The 10,000-nt window shown below is 38.0% G+C and overlaps 1 protein-coding gene across 5 annotated transcripts in view; it reads left to right on the forward strand.

The window, feature by feature from the left end:
• The window catches only part of LOC121868409 (prolyl endopeptidase FAP-like), an 82,402-nt gene that overhangs the window by 98 nt on the left and 72,304 nt on the right, over positions 1 to 10,000 (forward strand). For 3 of the 5 annotated variants that reach the window (XM_042369021.1, XM_042369018.1, XM_042369023.1), the window contains exons 1-3: positions 1 to 346; positions 5,074 to 5,838; positions 6,708 to 6,724. The exon at positions 1 to 346 is cut by the window's left edge and continues 92 nt beyond it. The gene's annotated coding sequence lies outside the window, so the exon portion shown is untranslated. The remainder of the gene's footprint in view (positions 347 to 5,073; positions 5,839 to 6,707; positions 6,725 to 10,000) is intronic. The other 2 variants (XM_042369019.1, XM_042369020.1) reach the window with 2 other exon arrangements.

The following is a 10,000-nucleotide window of genomic DNA, read 5'->3' on the forward strand; positions in this document are numbered from 1 at the left end:
GGTTTTCCCATCTTGTGAATTCTTGTGTGTGTTTTTCTGTTCTCGTGGTAGACACTCTGTGTGTTAGTTTAGGGGAGAAACTACGGGAAAGTAGCAACACTCATTACCCGGGCAGATGTGTACAGTATGTGGTGTTGTGGTGGTGTATCTATTTTTACTGAGGCATACGTGACAGACACTTACTTAAAACATATGTTCAAGACCTGGGAGGAGTGAGCAAGAGGCAACAGAGGGAGAGCAGGAGGGTGGTGGCAAGATAATCAGAGAAGCTCTTGTAGTGACACTTATGCACGACACGCGACCCCTAGCACAATTACTGCTGGCCAACCTCGCCCGTGACAAGCAGGTGAATAATGTGCTGCCCCTCGAGATAACACAGTGTTTGTAACATATAAACAGATGAAAAATGATCCCGGGTGAGAGTTGTGAGGACTGGTGACAGCGGCGAGGTTGTGTGAACTAGATGATGTGATTATGGCCAGCTGTTACGTGAGCATCATCAGTCGTGTCGGCAGCCTGATACTGTACTGTACTGTCTCCTGATGATGATAACTTGACAAAAAAAATAAAGTAAAAAAATACACAGTTCATCGGGCGAGTTTTTAGTAACAAAATATGAAGTTGAAATAATTAAGGCCGCCAGATCCTGTGATGAAGTGTGAACTGACTGTGAACTGACTGTTGTGTGTGTGTAATTAATCTCAAATATACAGCAAATCTCTCTCATCTGCCCCCGGGAGCCGCACCCACACGTACTGTACAAATTATTTATAACCGAAAACTACTATAAAACAACGATGCGATCCATAATAACCCTTAATGACTATAAATTATCACTGAGTAAATTTAGGTTATTTTTACCGATAACCGAGATACCATAACTGAAGGTAAGTATTGTAGTTAGCAGTGAGTTATCCAAGCGAAGTGTTGTCATACGCTACTACTAGAATGATAATACTAGTAATAATAAATATATTAATCACAAAATATATATAAGACCAATTTTAACACTGGTATAATTAAAAGTACTTAATTACTACATCAAATTATATTGTCATTTAAATAATCACAAAATAAATATAATCCACATTAATATCGTCAGAATTAAATAAAATTAATTGTAGAATAATTCAAATAATCGATGAAATACGTCAACAACTAAGTGGATTTTCTCTAAATTTTAAATAAATTCTTATAAGATTCTTAATAAGCAGAGTACGGCGAAACCTCTATATAATGGACTTATCTCCATATAATCCGTTTGATGGGGGTTTGTAGATCTAACGAATCCTCGATATAACGGATTTTCTTTACTGTATATAGTTCGTTAGATGGAGGTTTCATCTAACGAACCCTCGATATAATGAACTTCTATATAGTTCATTAGATGGAGGTTTCATCTAACGAACCCTCGATATAATGAACTTCTATATAGTTCGTCAGATGGAGGTTTCATCTAACGAACCCTCGATATAACGGAGTTCTATATAGTTCATTAGATGGAGGTTTCATCTAACGAACCCTCGATATAATGAACTTCTATATAGTTCATTAGATGGAGGTTTCATCTAACGAACCCTCGATATAACGGAGTTCTATATAGTTCGTTAGATGGAGGTTTCACATCCAGCGAACCCTCGATATAACGGACTATTTTCTCCATAATAATCCGTTAAATAGAATAATCGTAAACTATCCCCGTGTTATAAATATCGACGATGCTTTAACCTGTATTTATCGAAGCGCTGCGTTCGCTAATTTCCGTTATAACAAAACACCCCAAAACTGATCAACATTCATAAAAGAAATTAAAAATAAAATAAAATGTGGTATTGTTTTTTTTAAAAAACCATCAAGTAATATAATTGGTCCACAGTGGCTGATTGGATACATCCCTCGCTTCGTGTTTCAAAGAGTCACCAGTTCGCTTCCATCCTGCTATAATAACATAACTATACTATATAAGGAAGAACACGAGTCTTTTGGAAATATACACTATATAATGAATAACAACGTTACTTATACCATAGTTATATATCACGTTATTCACTCACTATATTCACGATGGGGTTAAATCTTCACTCAAAGTTTTTGACTATATGAAAAAATATTAGGGTAAGTTATAGTTCCCGGGTATGAATGTTTCTCGTGCTGGGTTAACGTGTAAAAATGTACAAAACTGACTGACTGAAATTCTCAACCCAAAACACAAATATTAACGTCTAAAAATAACATAACAAAACCAAGCTCAGACTTTACTCTCATTAAACACTATAATAAGTCTCCCAAATTAGGATTATTCACGATATATGACCTGACCAAATTAACCAAATATGCACAAGTCGCATTTTTTATTCTTTATTGGTGTGGTTGATAGCAAATTATTTTAGTGTTAATTTTCAACTCAATTTGGCCTAAATATTACTAAAATAAGCCTAAATTATACTGTATACTTTCTTTGGACTTCTAACCACAGAAACTCGTCAACTGGGGTAAATGAACCGTCACTGTTATGGTCGCTTACAACACCAAACAAGAACGTCTTTATGAAAATGGTGGGCTAAATACTAACAGTTGAGAGACATAACTATTATAATCTGAAAGAAGCAACATAAACGGCAACATCAAAGCTGTATAATTATAAAGTCAATAATTCTTTACATAGAGAATTATATTATGTTTTTGTAATTAATCTGTTATTAGATGGCATTGATACCATATGTTATTGAATAAGTTAACAACAATATGTCTAGATATAGAAGATAGTTATATATAATTAAATTAGTTTTACTGTTAGATATATATCACTATATTACAACACACAATAACAACCATAAATATTAACATCACAACTCGTAGACGTCTATCATACGTTCACAACGCCGAAGAATTATTATACAAGGAGTTATGTCACTAACGCAACAGATACATAATGATAAGGAGAGAGAACGTGTTGTGACGAGAGCCCATAACACCACCAGTTATTACCCAGACGAGTTATGTAGATGTAATAAACTTGGTCGTCTCGTCTGTGGTGTAGCCTGACTGTGAACGAGAGGAGGGACTTTCTTGAAACTTGACACACATTTGAACACCTTATGAGTACAGACACTTCGTTAAAAAATGACCAAGTGTGTTCAGGTGACGTCGTGATTGACTATAAGTGAACGCTTGTGTGGAATTGACTTAACTTACCTTCGTTCACGGTTGTCTTTTCGTTGTAAGAATCTGGTTTATTTATTTACTTACGATACACTGGCAGCTACACATATAAGACTTGATCATGTTCTGTCAGTTTCTTTAATAAGATTTAATGATGTTTTAATAATCAAAATCTTCTTCTGGCTGGACCCGTAAAGACGCCCTTTTAGCCCAGGCATAACTGCACATTTTCTAACAATTAAAACAAAATAAACAATAATAATAAAACGAGATCGTCACCAATCACAGAAGATAATTTCCATCTTCACAGAATTATCGACTCAACGTAAAGTTTTGGATTTTTTTGTGTGTTAAATGTCATAATTACTTATTGAACGAACGAGTCACGGAGGGGGGTGGGAAGACTGTGTTAGATGAGAAATGTATGTGTATATTGTATAAGAACGCTATGTTTATCCTTACCTTGGATAGCTCAAGTTATCCTTTCTTAATCTTAACATATAGAAAATCTAACCAAACATAACGTAAATCTAACGTAATGTAGACATTAAATTTAACATCCGTATCGATGCTACGCGAACGCTCCCCAAAATTCAGTAAAATATCACGCTTAGGATTTACTTAGCATCAAAACGCTTAATAGACATGATCGTTTACTCTCCTCGCACCAGCAGGTTTGGGAGCCAGGCATTCACCGCCCTGGTTGGTAACACTGTTCCCGCCACTCATTACTCTAATATTACTTTACAGCCTCGAGGGACACATTCGTAACACGGTGCGTGACTTTTGATGCTGTTAAAAGAGAAATAGAGAGAGAAAGACTTTACTTTTATAATGACAGAGTGAAATTCTTACTTACATAAAGAGAGTTGAGTTTCACTGAACAAAATAACGTTGGTGCCTCAGTCTGGCTGTGTGGTGGAGGTAAAACGGTTCCAGGATTATTCTGAGAAGAACAAATAACACCTATAAAAAGAGAGCAATTGTGAAGAATTATACGTGAATGAAAATACTGCATAGATAAAACTGTTGTCTTCAATAATAATAATAATAAAACAGCAATCACATAGTCTAACCTAACCTAACCTAGTCTAACCTAACCTAACATAGTCTAACCTAACCTAACATAGTCTAACCAAACCTATCATAGCCTAACCTAACCTAACCTAACATAGTCTAACCTAACCTAACATAGTCTAACATAACCTAACATAGTCTAACCTAACCTAACATAGTCTAACATAACCTAACCTTGTCTAACCTCACCTAACCTAACCTAACCTAATCTAGCTTAACCTAACCTAGTCTAACAAAACCTAACCTAACCTAACCTATTCTAACCTAACCTAGTCTAACCTAACCTAAAATGGTCTAACATAACATAACCTAACCTAGTCTAACCTAACCTAACCTAGTCTAACCAAACCTAACCTAACCTAGTTTAACCTAACCTAGTCTAACCTAACCTAGTCTAACCTAACCTAACATAGTCTAACCCAGGGGTGGGCAATTATTTTTGATGGAGGGCCACTTCATGAATGGTGGCACACTTCGCCGGCCACAGGTTAACAGAGACGAGCCAGTATTGCTGCTATGTCCACCCAACTTCCAAAATTGTCCTTTCTGTAATTAATAAGAATTTTTTTTTTCTGATTGCCAAATACAGTGGCGGGCCACAGAAATAATTTGGCGGGCCAAATGTGGCCCGCGGGCCGCACTTTGCCCACCCCTGGTCTAACCTAACCTAACATAGTCTAACATAATCTAACCTTGTCTAACCTCACCTAACCTAACCTAACTAATCTAACTTAACCTAACCTAGTCTAACAAAACCTAACCTAACCAATTCTAACCTAACCTAAAATGGTCTAACATAACATAACCTAACCTAACCTTCTTTTGCCATTACAGGATAGGACTAATTCTACAGAGCCTTGAACACGTCTACAGGATACAGTCAACTGAACACAAGAGACCAGCGTCCTGTTGAGAGATCCATATATCAGTCAATTTATGGAAGCTCGTGTGTAGTGCTGTTGACAATGACCCGAGGTGCAGTGATGTGGTGACTTGTGATGTTGTATAGGAGGTGCAGGGATGTGGTGACTTGTGATGTTGTATAGGAGGTGCAGGGATGTGGAGTGTCATATCAGAACGATGCAGTGACAGTAAAATAAAATGAGGGGTCATTTAAGTGATGCAATGACATATGAACGATACAGTGACATGCAGTGCTATACTCGTGAAATACCGGGTAGGCGGCACAGTGCCAGGCGTCAGTGATGTAGTAAGGCGCAGTAACAAGTACCAACAAAGATGCAGTGACTTCTGTAGTGTGATGCGAGTGATGACCAGGACAGTGCTAGTGCAGTGATACAGTGAGTGAGGAAGAGCTAGTGTGGTGGTGCTGAAGGGGCTGAGAGAAGTAAAGAGATATTGGATTCAGTTCTCTCAGGTGTGAGTCAACTTTGTCGCAGCATCGTCCAGTGAGGCGATCGAGGAGGACGTGGGGGTGAGGACAGGACAGTGAGGAGGGGTCTCTCGACCCCTCCCCGCTAGGAGGACAACCTCACCTGCCCCCTAGCCACGAGGACAGGCGAGAGAGGGAGAGAAAGAGGCGAGGACTAGTAACATTTATTTTCCTCCCTCGCAGGCGCCCACCAGCGCACACACCTTGTAAGTATGACGTCTGTTTTCTTCTGTGTCCGTCCGTCTGTCCCCACCACACTCTCCCTCATTACTCCTCAACACCCTGTTACTGTCTGTCACTCCTAACCTAACCTAACCTAACCTAACCTAACCTAACCTAACCTAACCCAACCTAACCTAACCCAACCTAACCTAACCCAACCTAACCTAACCTAACCTAACCTAACCTAACCTAACCTAACCTAACCTAACCTAACCTAACCTAACCCAACCCTTCTAAGATCTGTCAACATAAACCCTTCACTTACACGACCCCCATATATGTGGTACAGTATTTCCCTGTGTCATGATATATATAATTGTACTCCTCGCTGTTGCTATAGTAAATCATTAAGTATATCCAGGCTACTATAATAAACCAGGCCATATATTATAGTACCCAGGTAACTACTTAATGTCTCACCCTATATATACACAGAGCCAGTAGATATAATATAGCAGCAAGGTCATTCACTTGTCTCCGTTTAGTGAATAATGCTCAACACTGCCGTCGGCTTTACATGAAAATAATGCTTCTTACGGCTGATTACTTGTCTTTATAATATAGATCATCAGACCATTATTAGTTACTAGTAATAATATGGCTTACGGTATATTAGTCACGAGGCATCACACACAAACACACATATTTTGTATAATTATTTCATAACATTATATATTTCATGTAACTAAAATATTTAAAACAACTAAATAAACTTAACCAATTCCTTCGATAACACACACACACACACACACACACACACACACACACACACACACCGTGACTAATATACCGTACAGTTAATGCTTCACTGCCAATATAACATTTGTAACACAATCCTTGTTCTCCCTCACAGACTTCATGGAGTGTTAGGTGAGTCTGCATGTGCTCTGCGTTTAACCGTTTTTCTCTCATATATATCTATAAAAAACTACTAAAATAACACATCTCACATAATATCATGATTAAGGTACATATATAACACATTTATAATATAGGGGTTACATTTATATATATTACCTATCATTCTTGGATTTTTCGCCTTGTAGATCAGTTCCATTTTGTGGTGTTGAGTAAACAAAATGTTGACGTCATACTCTTTGAAATAATACTAATGTACTTCAATTACTATAACTCCCCTAGATAAAATAACACTTAATATAATCAATGTAATTTCAAATAAGAAACTATACATATTTACGATATTAAATCACATATTCTTTATTGTATAACCCGGAGTTAATTCACCCCCCCCCTCCACACACAAGTGAAAAAAGACGTACCTGTATGTTGATTTTTTTCTCGTGTCAACACGGCTATTCTCTATCTATTTAGCATGTAAGGTAGAGTTTCAGTGTAATTTTGACGCCATTTTGATTGTGTCTAAAAAATATTAGTGAATCAGTTAAATATTTAAAACTTAACGCAACTTACGGGAAAATTCGACATACGAGGCTTAGAAAATCAACTTTCGAGTATAAGATTTTTTTTCTTTTTAACATTACAACAAACTACTACTACCGTTCACACTTAAATAACATATAAGCTATTTTATATTTCACTTCTTTATATACAGTATATTTAGTTTATATTTTTATACATATATTTAGCTCATACTTGTATATACAGCATCTTTAAACATTATCTAAACGCTTTGATCTACTGAGGACCTCATGGTAATATATGTTATGTTTTTATTATTGTTATTTATTTTATTGTGCTTTGATAATTTAATTAATGTGTGTAATTTGTGGTATAATTTGGGTTACTTGTGTTAAGAGTGTTTGTTGATAATTAAGACCAAGAATTAGTTTAGTAAGAGCCCGCATTATTAAACAACATCTTCCCTTGAAGAGGGTCGTCGTGTTTCAACCCGAGTTTTAAACTTATTGAGTCCTGAGGGACACCGCAGTACAGTACTTAACGGAGTGGTGTGGCGGTAAAATGAACTTATTCCAATATTATAAATTAATTTTATTGGAATTAGTTAATTTTACCGCCACACCACTCCGTTAAGTACTGTACTGCGGTGTCCCTCAGGACTCAATAAGTTTAAAACTCGGGTTAAAACACGACGACCCTCTTCAAGGGAAGATGTTTAATAATACGGGCGCAAGAGTTAGTTGTGTTAATAGAGTTTGTTGATAATTAAGACCGAAGGTAATAGATTTATATAGTGTTGATAGTGATATTCTTTACCCCTAACTGTTATTTTTCTGAATGTATGTTTGTAATTAGGTTGATGTTATAATACGCTACCACAACTAAGACATTTAACCCTGTATGTTATCTTAACGAACACGTACAACAAACACTTAAAATTGGAAGACGATATAAAGATTAAGTCGATGTTATAATGTATTAAAACTATTTCTTGGGGTCGATACACACACTGGGAGGATGTGATGGCTATGTAAATAAGACAGACAGACAGACAGACAGAGACAGACAGACAGACAGACAGACAGACGGACTTTAAAGAGTGACGACAATGGGTAACTGGGTTGGGTTATTGAAGTAAGAATGAAGGGAAGAAGAAGAAGAAGAAGAAGAAGAAGAAGAAGAAGAAGAAGAAGAAGAAGAAGAAGAACGAAGGAGTAATAATAAGGAAGAAAAGAGTAATGGTAAAGAAGAATGACAAGAAAGAGAAGGGAATAAAGAAGAGAAGAAAGTGAGGAGGAGGAAAAGGAGGAGGAGGGGAAGATGGAGGAGCAAGAATATTTGAAAGGAGGATGGAGAGTAATAGAAGGAGTAGGAGGGGGGATGGAAGTAATAGGAGAAGGAAGAGACGGAGGAGGAGGAATAGGAGGAGGAGAAGTAGGAGGAGAGGAAGACTAATAATAGTAATAGGAGGAGTGGGAAAAAGAGGAGAAGGAGGAAGAATAGGAGAAGTAGGGGGAGAGCAAAAATAGTAACAAAAGGAAGAGAAGAAGGAAGAGGAGAAGAAGGAGGAGACATAATAGGAGGAGAGGAAGACGGAGGAATAATAGGAGAAGAAGGACTAATCGGAGAAATAGTAGGAGGGGGAATAGAAGTAGGAGGAGTAATAATAGTAACAGGAGGAGAGAAGAGAGAGGAGGGAGGGAGGGACTTACAACTGGGTCAGGGACGCGCCCGGGGAAAATAACCTCGACCAATTATTATAGGTAAAGTTTTACTCAACACACCTGGGTCCTGTGTGTGTGTGTGTGTGTGAAGCCTATACCTGTATATGTACAGTATGTATGTATGTATGACAATCTTTGCCTGAATTACGAAAGGTACTGAGAGAGAGAGAGAGACAGAGAGAGAGAGAGAGAGACAGAGAGAAAGAGAGAGAGAGAGAGACAGAGAGAGAGAGAGAGAGACCTACCTCTTACCTTCAAAACATTTAATCTCCTCATCTTGAATTACTCTCATTTTCCTCCCTCCCTCCACCACCACATAATCCCCTCCCCCACCACGCCCACGCCCTCCCCCCACCACGCCATCCCTCCCCCACCACGCCCACGTAGCATATAAAATTGTGGTGGTTCTGCACTGACATAATTTAGACAATTTATCTGTGAGTGTTGGAAGAGGAAGATAGGGGGGCGGAGGTAGGAGGGGAGAAGGCGGGGAGGAAAGGAGGGAAAGAAGGAGAGGTTAGGGGAAGGAGGGGAGACAGGAGGGGGAAATGGGGGTTGGTTGAGGTGGGGGAAGAGTGAGAGGAGGAGGGCGAGGAAAAGAGGGGGTGAGGGGGGAAGAGGCATTTTAAAACCGACATAAACTCACTGGCATTATGAGTCTGTCTGTCTGTCAGTCTGTCTGTCTGTCTGTCTGTCTGTCTGTCTTTATCTCATCTTCTATGATTGAAGGTCAGAGGTAAATTATATAAAGTACGTAAAATCTCTTTATCTATCTATAATTACAGTTCAAAGGTCATCTGATAACTGAGGTAAAAAATAACTCCATAATTATAGGTCAAAGTTCATCCATAATTATACGTCAAAATTAACCTATAATGCCAAAGGTCAAATTCATCAACCTCTCTATAATCATGAGACGGAAGGTCATTATAATCACACAGGTCAGACTCATCCACATCTCTAAAACTACAGGTCAAAGGTCACGAATTATAGGAAAGGTCGAAATAGAGGTCAATAATTCTGATGCCAAGAGGTCAGGTGG

This window comes from Homarus americanus, unplaced genomic scaffold (genome assembly GCF_018991925.1).
Source record: "Homarus americanus isolate GMGI-L3 unplaced genomic scaffold, GMGI_Hamer_2.0 scaffold19318, whole genome shotgun sequence".
Classification (NCBI taxonomy): Eukaryota; Metazoa; Arthropoda; class Malacostraca; order Decapoda; family Nephropidae; genus Homarus; species Homarus americanus.